We start from the raw sequence: 12,195 nt of genomic DNA, 5'->3' as shown, positions 1-12,195 counted from the left end.
TTAAGGCAGTGTACTTTTTGGCCATATTAGTTGTTAGCTGACTGCATGTAATTCAAGGAATGGGATTCTGTTTAGCTGGCTTAGATGTTTAGTTAGACTCCAATTCTACCTCATTGTGGTTAATAAACAAATGTTAGATAAATGCACTCTTGAAAGTTGGAAAGAGGATTCAACTGGGAGTTTGTAATAACATGCTCAGTGAGTTTAGGTAAATTATTTAATATCTCTGAATCATAGATTCTTTATCTATTAGGATCCTGGATTGATATTTGATATTTCAGTTCAAAATTATGTCTCAATTTTCTTTTCAAACAGAAAACCAACCTTTGCTCTCTCCATGTTTCTGTCTTTCCCCTCTCCTCAACTCCTGTTTAGAAAAGTAGAGTGACTATTATAAATTCAGCCAGAAAAATATTCTTTGAGCTTTCAGATGAGATTGCGCTGGAATTTTTTCCAAGGTCAATTCCAGAGAGAAAGGAAGATAAACAAGTGAACCACAACAGAAGACAGGGCTAATAGAGTGGGCCACTTGTTTGATTATGTTCTTAGATTGAAGTTTAGAAGGATCTAAGAGGTCAGGGAAGATGAGTTGTAATTTTTTTAAAAGCTTCTGAAGTTTATTAATGCTTAGATGATGCAATCTGGTGAATATTTAAAAACAAAAATTCTGATGAACAGTGTAGAAGGTAGGTGATCTGTAATGGGATAGGAGGGCACTTAAAACAGAATTATCTGTTAAACATTGTAAAGGTGCACGGAATTCACAGTATTTGGAATTTCAAAGATATAAAATAAGAATAAAGAAATATCTGATGATTAATTCAATGGCTAAGTAATTGACATACTAGCTGTAATATAATTTCTCACAATTTGACTCACCACAGAAATTTGTAGTTTGAGCCTTATAAATGCAATGGAATGTATTTTTATCATAGCATTAAAATCTCCTGAAAAAGGGTATTTGATCATTGTTTTTCTTAAGTTTCCTAAAGGTGGTCTTCCAAGCTTTAAAACTCACAGTTTGTGGAAATCGTACACTAAAATTAGTTCCTGCCTCCTGATATCTTGGGACTTCTCAACAATATTCATTGGTTGTCATTAGGAGTGTGAATATTCAAATACCTGCTACCCACCAGAACCTGGTGGAGGTGCCAGAGACACAAAGCCTCATAAATTACAGAACCTGCCCCTCAAAGAACCCACAATGCCTTCTCCCAGATATTACTTTGAATGCTATTTTGAAGTTGTCAGGGAAATAAGACTAGAAAAATCAGGTATTTAGGAGAGAAGGCAGTAAAAATTCTCAGCCAAGTCCCCCTAAGGGGTCACGTTGACCTCTCCATGCTCTGGTGTCCCTGAAATATAAAGCTGATGATGAGGAAGGTCAAGAGACAGAAAGCAATCACATTTCTCTGAGAGCTACAGCATGGGGTTTCCACTTCTGTTTCAAGCTATTCTATCTGCTTGCAGCTTTCTACAATGGCTGGGGACACTACATCCCCTCCCCCTCAACCTCCAGCTAACCAGGACAGCCTTGGGTCAGCTCTCAGACTTCCCTAAAGCAGGTTCCATCTGTGAATCTTATTGATGAAGATGGTGGCTATGTCTCTATTGCCATAATGTTAAGAGGAGATTCTCTCCTGGGGGGATCTAGACCAACCCCACATGTTGACTTCAGGCACATCTTCGCTAAAGATCAATGCAGAATCTGGGGACTCTGAGTAAAACCTGAGGGCTCACAATGGGAAGCTCAGGTTTTCAAGGTCTAAGATGAGTTCCCAACACACTTCTTGCCAACATTCCTATCTAATTCCTAACTGGTTGAGAACAGATGGCAAGGAATGTTCCCAAGGTGACCCTTCCCAGCCATTCAGACAAAGAAATGTTAGTGGGAAAAGTACTATGATGTTTCTAGTTCCAATTCTGCTCTTTTTTTCTTTAGAACGTTCTCCTCTTCATGCTCACTCTTTTTCAGCCAGAGGCCTGGTTCTGTGCTTAAGACGATGAATGTTTTGGGAAAGTCCGTTTCCTTCTCTGGGCCTTTATTTGCACAATCTTCATGGTGAACCTAACAAGAGACAAGAAATAATTCCTTTTATATATTTCTCTGGAAATCAGCAATAAAGGGTTGAGGGACATTATCCAGCAAGGGTATGGTTATAGAATGAGATAGTAACAGAGTCTGTTATCTGCCAGAGTGGCAGAAGGAATAGATATCCTGATCAACACAGTTTAAATGAATAGATTTTAAAGGAAAGACCTATTTACAAAGGTGTGGGCAGGACTGAGGGAACAAATAAAAATGGCAACCTACCCAGGTATTAGTGACAGTTAAATCTGGGGGCACTCTTGGTTTGAAGGACAAGGGAAGGCTTGGTGTCACCTTCATACAGTGAGAGATGTAGCTGCTTTAGAGTAGCTACCAGAGAAAAAAAAAGGAGAATGAAGATAAACACATTCCTCCTCCCTTCTCCTCTTGGCGTATCTCCTGCTGGATTCTCCCATCTTCTAATTTGCTGCTATTATACCCTGTTGGTTAAAGTCCACCAAAAGCTGAAGGGCAAAGTTGTCCAGGGGGTGCAGTCTATGGACATAGGCTCCCTGGGTGCACAGCAGGGCACGGAAGGTCCCGTTGTGGATCTCAGAGTCAATCGAAGCATCACCAGCATAGTGAAATGGCTGCTAGAAATCAACCCTAGTGTGTTCTTGCTCAGATACAGCAGCAGTCTGTTTTTTCCCCTCACATAGTAGTCCAAAGTGGATTTCCTGCTTTACAGGTGCCTGCACTTAACTAAGCAATTCAGGGTCTCTCCTGTTGATGACTCTAACTTCCCCTCACATGTCTCAGTGTTGGCATCCTATCCTCAGAAGGAAACACTACCAAGGTGTACCTCTGAAAGGTTTCTTCTGAACCATATCTGGAATTGGCAAGTATCGTTCACACTCATGTTTCTCTGGAGACTATTTGGTTCCATTTCCACACCAAACTACAAGTGACACAACACAATAGGGAGTACTTTGTGCTTCCAAAAAGGGAAAATAGAGTTCTATAAGCAGCTAGTATTTGGGAGCAAATTCTATAAAATCCAGTATTATAATTTCTCAAAAAGATCATTTTCCAGCATCTTAGTCTAAGAACTCTAAGAGTGAGATGATGTTAAGTTAAACTCACTAAACCCCTACTCTCACTCCAATGTAGCAAGAGAAAACCCTACACTGGGTTTCAGCCCCTGAATATGCAAAAGCAAAATTCAGAGAGATGAGTACTTCATTCTGTATTCTAAATCCACACACACACTCGTATCTCCCTCATCCTCCTTTCTGTCAGTGTTCGACTTCTTTTCTTCTCACCCTTGTCCAATGGTTCATTTCTGTTTTATGTAGTTGTCACCCACAATCTATCTCAGCCTCAGGGACCCCAGCTAGCACAATATAATAACCTCACAAATTGGCTCAAACCTTGGGACTGGAAACCAGTTTTAATCTCCTCAGTGCTCAGTAGGGAAAATGAGGGCAGTTATAAATGTTAGGCTGTTAATCAGACATGAGCAGGTCCCACTCCATCCTGGATGGGTCATCTTTCCCTGCCCCATCTTGAAGTTTTGACCAGAGCATGCCCAGAGAGCCACCATTTTGTGATCAAGACTGCTAAGTTGCCACTCTTATCAAGCCCAAACAAGATATCAAAACCCAACAGGGGTTTTCCAAACCACCAGCACCAGCATTGGTATATCAAGACTAAAAGGTGATACTGAATGCCCCTGGGGTTCATTATGTCCTATTTACATGAATTATCTCGGGGTCCCACCCCCAAACTCATCTCCACCCCCACCCCCTGCCCCCTGGGTCTTGCTTCAGTGTTAATGGTAAGTGCCTTTCCACAAGGAGAAAAATTATATAATCTTAAGCCATCAATCAACTTGTCAGTGAAAAGGCACAGGACACAGAGGAGTTTTCACTACTCTGAGAAAATGAATCTTACCCTCACTGTGGGGCTGCTTCTGGTCTCCAGAGAGCCTATTCTCCTTTCTTGACAGTGTGCTTTTGCTTTGCTTAAGAAACTCCTACTGCTTGAAACTCTACTATGTCTCTTGATTTAATTTTTTCCTTCAAGGGGACAAGAACTGAGGAGTTGCTGTTCTACCAGTAACATAAAGATTTCTGCTCAAAGGCTTCATCCTGTATCATCTATCAAACAAGTCATGAGTCTCATTGAATAACCAACATGAAACAACAATGAGAATTTGCATGATGACACATTAAAATTTAAAATGTTTTTTTGTTAAATAACTCATTTGAGTAAATGGCTATTTATTTTCAGAAAATTAGTTTTAGTTTCATTCAAGAGGTATAAGCATGAAGAACAGTAAAAAGTCATCATGGTATGTGCTTGTGAGCCCAGCCGTGTTTCTCTGTTTTCCACTGTGTGCCTCCAGCCATCACAGAAGCTGTGATATTAGTGAGGGGAATAATACATCAGAACAAGCTGCACTGCTGGGAGTTGAGCTTCAGTGTATGATTTTCTTTATACTTTAGCCATAATGATCAGAAATGAGCAGATCCTGGTCATTCACAAGTAATGTTCTACAATATCCTGAATTCCCCCAATTTGCATACACTGTAGCCCGCAATTCCAACCCTAGATGCCGTAAATATAAGTAAAAATGTAGTTGAACCCTATCAACTCTGAATAGTTCTATAAATATAAAACCAAAGTTATTTATAAAGCTATTTTCTGGCTAAGAATCATCCCTTTCTCTTCATTGCTACTGCAAACATTAGCATTTGGCTTTCTTTTCAGGGTCATTTTCTGCAAAGAAATAAAGATTTCATGCCTTCACCAGTTTGTACTTCAGCAATGCAAAGAATAAAGCTTCATGGTCCCATGGAGAGGCTAACTCAGCAACTCATGCCTACTGAGTCTCTCAGTCCTGAGCAAAGTTGTTAATATATATTGTCCCAAGGATGCAGATATGAGGGTATCGGCATTTGAAGTGCAGACTGCTCAGAATGTCCAGCCACTGACTTTTTCTCTGCTAAAACTAGGGGAGTGTTAATGTTCTCTGAAAAAACTTCCTTTGTTTGCATCCATGAATGATCTTGCACTTTTCTATATCAGGCACTTTACCATGAGTGCTTGTCTGTTTATCTGTCAGATCCCTGCATTAGGCTTAGAGCTCCTTGACCAGGTGCTATAACTCAAAAATTGCACAGCTGTTGGGTATTTCACCTGAAGAATTTCCTGGAGAATTGTGAGAAGATATTTTATCAACTGTCATATCAAGTAGTTAGACTCAGACCTGAGATTTGCCTTTAGACTGATTCCAAATTCCAGGACTATATAGTGCATCTTCAAAGTGATGGAGACATGAACTTCATGAATCTCTGAAGTTGGACCAGTAGCCTCCATATAGATGATCTGGCTGTAAGAGGTCACATCTCTTAGAGGCTGTATAAATTCAACTTCAAGAAATTGTTGGGATCCTTCTGGATACAAACAGGAAAATGGTAACCCCAGGCTAAGGAGTCACTAGACCTAAAATAAATCCTATTTTATATTAATAGGCAGAATAATGTTAACATTATTTACCCTATTTTCTTTCTCTGGCATCTACTATCACCACTCATTGCCCTAGCTATGTTTCTGGGTTGCATTACAAAATTTGCAATTCCTCCTCTGGCAGTATTACATTCTGGTAAAATTTTATCAACCAGCATGGGGAAGGGAGAACCCCTTAATTGGTAGCCTTTTCTAATTTCAAGCTAAAATATTCATCAAAGCATTTCAAGGAGAAGGGAAAGATAGTGGAAAGTGGATCAAAATTATCAATTTATAAAGAGGCAAACATCAGGAATGCACTAGTTGTAAATTACTTCAGCTATGATGGCTTGGAAGACTCTATACATGGACATCACCAGATGGTCAATACCAAAATCAGACTGATTATATTCTTTGCAGCCAAAGATGGAGAAGCTCTATACAGTCAGCAAAAACAAGACTGGGAGCTGACTGTGGCTCAGATCATGAACTCCTTATTGCTAAATTCAGACTTAAACTGAAGAAAGTAGGGAAAACCACTAGACCATTTAGGTATGACCTAACTCAAATCCCTTACAATTATACAGTGGAAGCAAGAAACACATTGAAGCAATTAGATCTGATAGACAGAGTACCTGAAGAACTACAGATGGAGGTTTGTGACATTATACAGGAGGCAGTAATCAAGACCATGCACAAGAAAAAGAAATACAAAAAGTCAAAATGGTTGTTTCAAGAGGCCTTACAAATAGCTGTGAAAAGAAGAGAAGCAAAAGGCAAAGGAAAAAGGAAAGATACACTCGTTTGAATGCAGAGTTCCAAAGAATAGCAAGGAGAAATAAGAAAGCCCTCCCTAGTGATCAATGCAAAGAAATAGAGGAAAACAATAGAATGGAATAAAGACCTCTTCAAGAAAATTAGAGATACCAAGGGAGCTTTTCATGCAGAGATCGGCACAATAAAGGACAGAAACGGTATGGACCTAACAGAAGCAGAAGATATTAAGAAGAGGTGGCAACAATACATAGAAGAACTGTGCAAAACAGATCTTTATGACCCAAATAATCATGATATTGTGATCACACACGTAGAGCCAGACATCCTGAAATGCAAAGTCAAGTGGGCCTTAGGAAGCATCACAACGAACAAAGCTAGTGGAGGCAATGGAATTACAATTGAGCTGTTTCAAATTCCAAAAAAGATGCTGTGAAAGTCCTGCACTGAATATGTCAGCAAATTTGGAAATCTAAGCAGGGGCTACAGGACTGGAAAAGATCAGTTTTCATCCCAATCCAAAAGAAACTCAATGTCAGAATGCTCAAAGTACTGCACAATTGCACTCATCTCACACACTACCAGAGAAATACCCAAAATTCTCCAAGCCAGGCTTCAACAGTATGTGAGCCATGAACTTCTAGGTGTTCAAGCTAGATTTAGAAAAGGCAGAGGAGCCAGAGACCAAATTGCCAACATCCGTTGGATCATCAAAAAAGCAAGAATTCCAGAAAAACATCTACTTCTGCTATTGACTGTACCAAAACCTTTCACTATGTGATCACAACAGATTGTGGAAAATTCTTAAAGAGATGGGAATACCTGAACACCTTTCCTGCCTCCTGAGAAATCTGTATGCAGGTCAAGAAGCAACAATTAGAACTGGACATGAAACAACAGACTGGCTCCAAACTGGGAAGGGAGTATGTCAGGCTGTATATTGTCACCCTGCTTATTTCACTTATACACAGAGTACATCATGAGAAATGCCAGGCTGGATGAAGCACAAGCTCGAAACAAGATTGCCTGGAGAAATATCAATAACCTCAGATATCCTGATGACATCACACTTATGGCAGAAAGTGAAAAACTAAAGAGCCTCTTGATGAAAGTGAAAGAGGACAGTGAAAAAGTTGGTCAAAGCTCAACATTCAGAAAAGGAAGATCATGGCATCTGGTCCCATCATTTCATGGCAAATAGATGGGGAAACAGTGGAAACACTGACAGATTTGATTTATTTGTTTTTTGGGGTTCCCAAATCACTGCAGATGGTGACTGCAGCCATGAAATTAAAAGACACTTGCTCCTTGGAAGAAAAGTTATGACTAACCTAGACAGCATATTAAGAAGTACAGACATTATTTTGCCAACAAAGGACCATCTAGTCAAAGCTATGGTTTTTCCAGTAGTCATGTATGAATGTGAGATTTGGACTATAATGAAAGCTGGGTGCTGAAGAATTGATGCTTTTGAACTGTGGTGTTAGAGAAGACTCTTGAGAGTCCCTTGGACTGTAAGGAGATCTAACCAGTCAATCCTAAAGGAAATCAGTCCTGAATATTCTCTGGAAGTACTGATGTTAAAGCTGAAACTCTAATACTTTGGCCACCTGATGCGAAGAGCTGACTCATTTGAAAATACCGTGATGCTGGGAACAATTGAAGGTGGGAGGAGAAGGGAACGGCAGAGGATGAGATGGTTGGATGGCATCACTGACTCAATGGACATGAGTTTGAGTAAACTCTGGGAGTTGGTGATGTACAGGGAAGCTTGGCATGCTGCAGTCCATGGGGTCACAAAGAGTTGGATATGACTGAGCTACTGAACTGAACTGAACTGATGATGGTTTGGAATAGGATATGGGTTTAGTCTATTTTAAGAAGGCTTTTGTAGTAGAGTAGTAGTGCTATGGCCAGAATAAGTCAAGAGGGGCCCATAACTGGACATTGCACTTCTATTCCTATGATACAAGTTTCTGTTGCTTTCTGTTAGTGGTTTTCTGACCACTTTACTTCACATGTGATGAAGCTGCTGTTGAGAAAATCTATCAGTGTAATAAAGAGTTTCAGAGGTGATGAGATGAACAAATTTTAGAAATAGTTTCTTTTATTTAATAAAACACAGCACAACAATAGCAGATTTCATTGCACCAGAGAGAAAAATACCCCCTACAATTCTCTGAAAGTTATTCTCCATGAAGGCTTCAGAATATTCTTTTCTCAAGGGGGACAAAAAAAGAAGCATTAAAGCTTCATTGAAACTAAATATCAGCAAACAAAAAGAAGCAGTGATTTTGAAGGAAGTTCCTTTAGGTAATTTGTGAATGTGAAACAATTATTTTTTTCTCTAGGCAAATACTTTCTAATAGGACAGAAAAAAATAGCCAAATGCTGTGTGGAAATACCTATGAATAACCAGAGATTTCACAAATCTTGTGATTCTAAAAGTCATTACCATGTGTGATGATGTGTTCCTATCCAACAGATTCAGGGTAGTCAGGTGTGAGGAAGTGAAATCCGGGAGTCCATCCATGTGGGCAACCCAAGGATTGTCACGAGATACTATGGCCTTTCTCACTATTATATATACATTTGTGAAAGTTTGCTGTGGACTTCTCTTTGCCAATAGCCTTCCTTTAAATACTCTTAGAAGCATCTTCTTTAGTGGTATTATTATCAGCAAACACCCTCCTATACTGGATCTCCACTTTTTATATTTTAAATATAATTTAAAATCTATCTATCTACATTTATACATATTACCACCTCAACATGTAACCAATATGTAGAAATTATTACTGAGGTATTTTACTTTTTTGTCTAAGGTCTTTAAGATACGGTATGTATTGTACACTTTCAGCTCATAATATGTTTATGTATTTTAAGTGCTCGTAGCTACATGAGACTGGAGGCTACCATATTGGATGGAAAATGGTAATTCAGTCAAATCCAATAAACATTAAATAAATGTTTCTGCATAAAACCAGTCAACTTCAGCTTCTTCAAAATCAGTGGCTGGTGCATAGACTTGGATTACTGTAATGTTGAATGGTTTGCCTTGGGAATGAACCAAGATCATTCTGCTGTTTTAGAAGTGGCAGCAAAGTACAACCAAGACAGCGTATTAAAAAGCAGAGATATTACTTTGCAAACAAAGGTCTATCCAGTCAAGGTTATGGTTTTTCTAATGGTCATGTACAAGAACTGTACAAAAAAGATCTTCACAACCAGATAATCATGATGATGTGATCACTAATCTAGAGCCAGACATCCTGGAATGTGAAGTCAAGTGGGCCTTAGAAAGCATCACTATGAACAAAGCAAGTGGAGGTGATGGAATTCCAGTTGAGCTGTTTCAAATCCTGAAAGATGATGCTGTGAAAGTGCTGCACTCAATATGCCAGCAAATTTGGAGAACTCAGCAGTGGCCACAGGACTGGAAAAGGTCAGTTTTCATTCCAAACCCAAGAAAGGCAATGCAAAAGAATGCTCAGACTACCACACAATTACACTCATCTCACATGCTATTGAAGTAATGCTCAAAATTCTCCAAGCCAGGCTTCAGCAATACATGAACCGTGAACTCCCTGGTGTTCAAGCTGGTTTTAGAAAAGGCAGAGGAACCAGAGATCAAATTGACAACGTCCGCTGGTTCACAGAAAAAGCAAGAGAGTTCCAGAAAAACATTTATTTCTGCTTTATTGACTATGCCAAAGCCTTTGACTGTGTGGATCACAAGAAACTGTGGAAAATTCTGAAAGAGATGGGAATACCAGACCACCTAACCTGCCTCTTGAGAAATCTGTATGCAGGTTAGGAAGCAACAGTTAGAACTGAACATGGAACAACAGACTGGTTCCAAATAGGAAAAGGAGTACGTCAAGGCTGTATATTGTCACCCTGCTTATTTAACTTCTATGAAGAGTACATCATGAGAAATGCTGGACTGGAAGAAACACAAGCTGGAATAAAGATTGCCGGGAGAAATATCAATAACCTCAGATATGCAGATGACACCACCCTTATGGCAGAAAGTGAAGAGGAGCTAAAAAGCCTCTTGATGAAAGTGAAAGTGGAGAGCGAAAAAAGTTGGCTTAAAGCTCAACATTCAGAAAACGAAGATCATGGCATCTGGTCCCAACACTTCATGGGAAATAGATGGGGAAACAGTGGAAACAGTGTCAGACTTTATTTTTGGGGGCTCTAAAATCACTGCAGATGGTGACTGCAGCCATGAAAGTAAAAGACAATTACTCCTTGAAAGAAAAGTTATGACCCACCTAGAGAGCATATTCAAAAGCAGAGACGTTACTTTGCCGACTAAGGCCTGTCTATGGCTCTGGTTTTTCCTGTGGTCATGTGTGGATGTGAAAGTTGGACTGTGAAGAAGGCTGAGCACTGAAGAATTGATGCTTTTGAACTGTGGTGTTGGAGAAGACTCTTGAGAGTCCTTGCACTGAAAGGAGGTCCAAGCAGTCCATCCTGAAAGAGGTCAGTCCTGTTGTTCATTGGAAGGACTGATGCTGAAGCTCAAACTCCAATACTTTGGCCACCTGATGTGAAGAGCTGACTCATTTGAGAAGACCCTGATGCTTGGAAAGATTGAGGGCAGAAGGAGAAGGGGACAAGAGAGGATGAGATGATTGGATGGCATCACCAACTCGATGGACATGGGTTTGGGTGAACTCCAGAAGTTGGTGATGGACAGGGAAGCCTGGCATGCTGTGGTTCATGTGGTTGCAAAGAGTCAGACACGACTGAGTGAACTGAACAATGTACTACATTTTGGACTCTTTTGTTGACTATGATGGGCTACTGCATTTCTTGTAAGGGATCTTGTATGCTGCATTCCATGAGGTCGCAAAGAGTTGGACATGTCTTAGCAATTGAACAACAATAGCATAGCAAAATAAACATTTTTTGTCCCTTTAATTTACATTATTATCCTTTCACAGAGGGAGCTAAAAGAGTTGTTATGTGAAAATGTTTATAAACTTACTTTGTAAAAGCAGATGAAATTTTTTGTCCTAGAATTCTGTGAGTTTGTTTGTTTGTTTTTTTGAACTTGCTATTCTTTTTTTTCTTGAGTTTTTTTATTGAATTATAGTTGATATACAATATTATATATGTTACAGGTGTACAATATAGTGATTCACAATTTTTAAAAGTCACACTCAATTTAGAGTTATTATAAGGGCTTCTCTCATGGCTCAGAGATAAAGAATCCACCTGCCAATGCAAGAGACATGGGTTTGTATCCCTGGGTCAGGGAGATCTTCTGGAGAAGGAAATGGCAACCCACTCTAGTATTCTTACTTGGGAAATCCCATACTGACAGAGAAGCCTGGCAGGCTATATATAGTCCACGGGGCCACAAAGAGTTGGACATGACTTAGCGACTAAACAACAACATAGTTAGTACAAAATATATAATATTTTGACTTTAAACATTTGAAATCACCTGGGGAGCTATTTTAAAAAGACCATTATCTGGACCCCTTTCTTGGGATTTATGATTAAACTGGGAAACTTAAGAGACTTGGGGAAGAGTCTGAGCATGAATAGTTTATAAAAGCCTGAAGGATGGACTCCTGAAGAGCAGAGTGTCACAGACCAAGTTTGTCTTGGGTAACTTCTGAACCAATTTTTCCTTCCTTCAGTACTACTGTAATATTTATTTGTTAATTTATTTTTATTATAAATTTGCAATATAATTGTATTTCATTTAATAACTATGTAGAAAGAACAAGTAGAGATAATCATGCATCCTTAGTAGGTATATTCAGTTCAGTTCAGTTCAGTCACTCAGTCGTGTCTGACTCTTTGTGAACCCATGGACTGCAGCATTCCAGGCCTCCCTGTCCATCACCAACTCCTGGAGT

The sequence above is a fragment of the Budorcas taxicolor genome, chromosome 2 (assembly GCF_023091745.1).
Source record: "Budorcas taxicolor isolate Tak-1 chromosome 2, Takin1.1, whole genome shotgun sequence".
Lineage (NCBI taxonomy): Eukaryota > Metazoa > Chordata > Mammalia > Artiodactyla > Bovidae > Budorcas > Budorcas taxicolor.
This window is presented reverse-complemented; position numbering follows the sequence as displayed.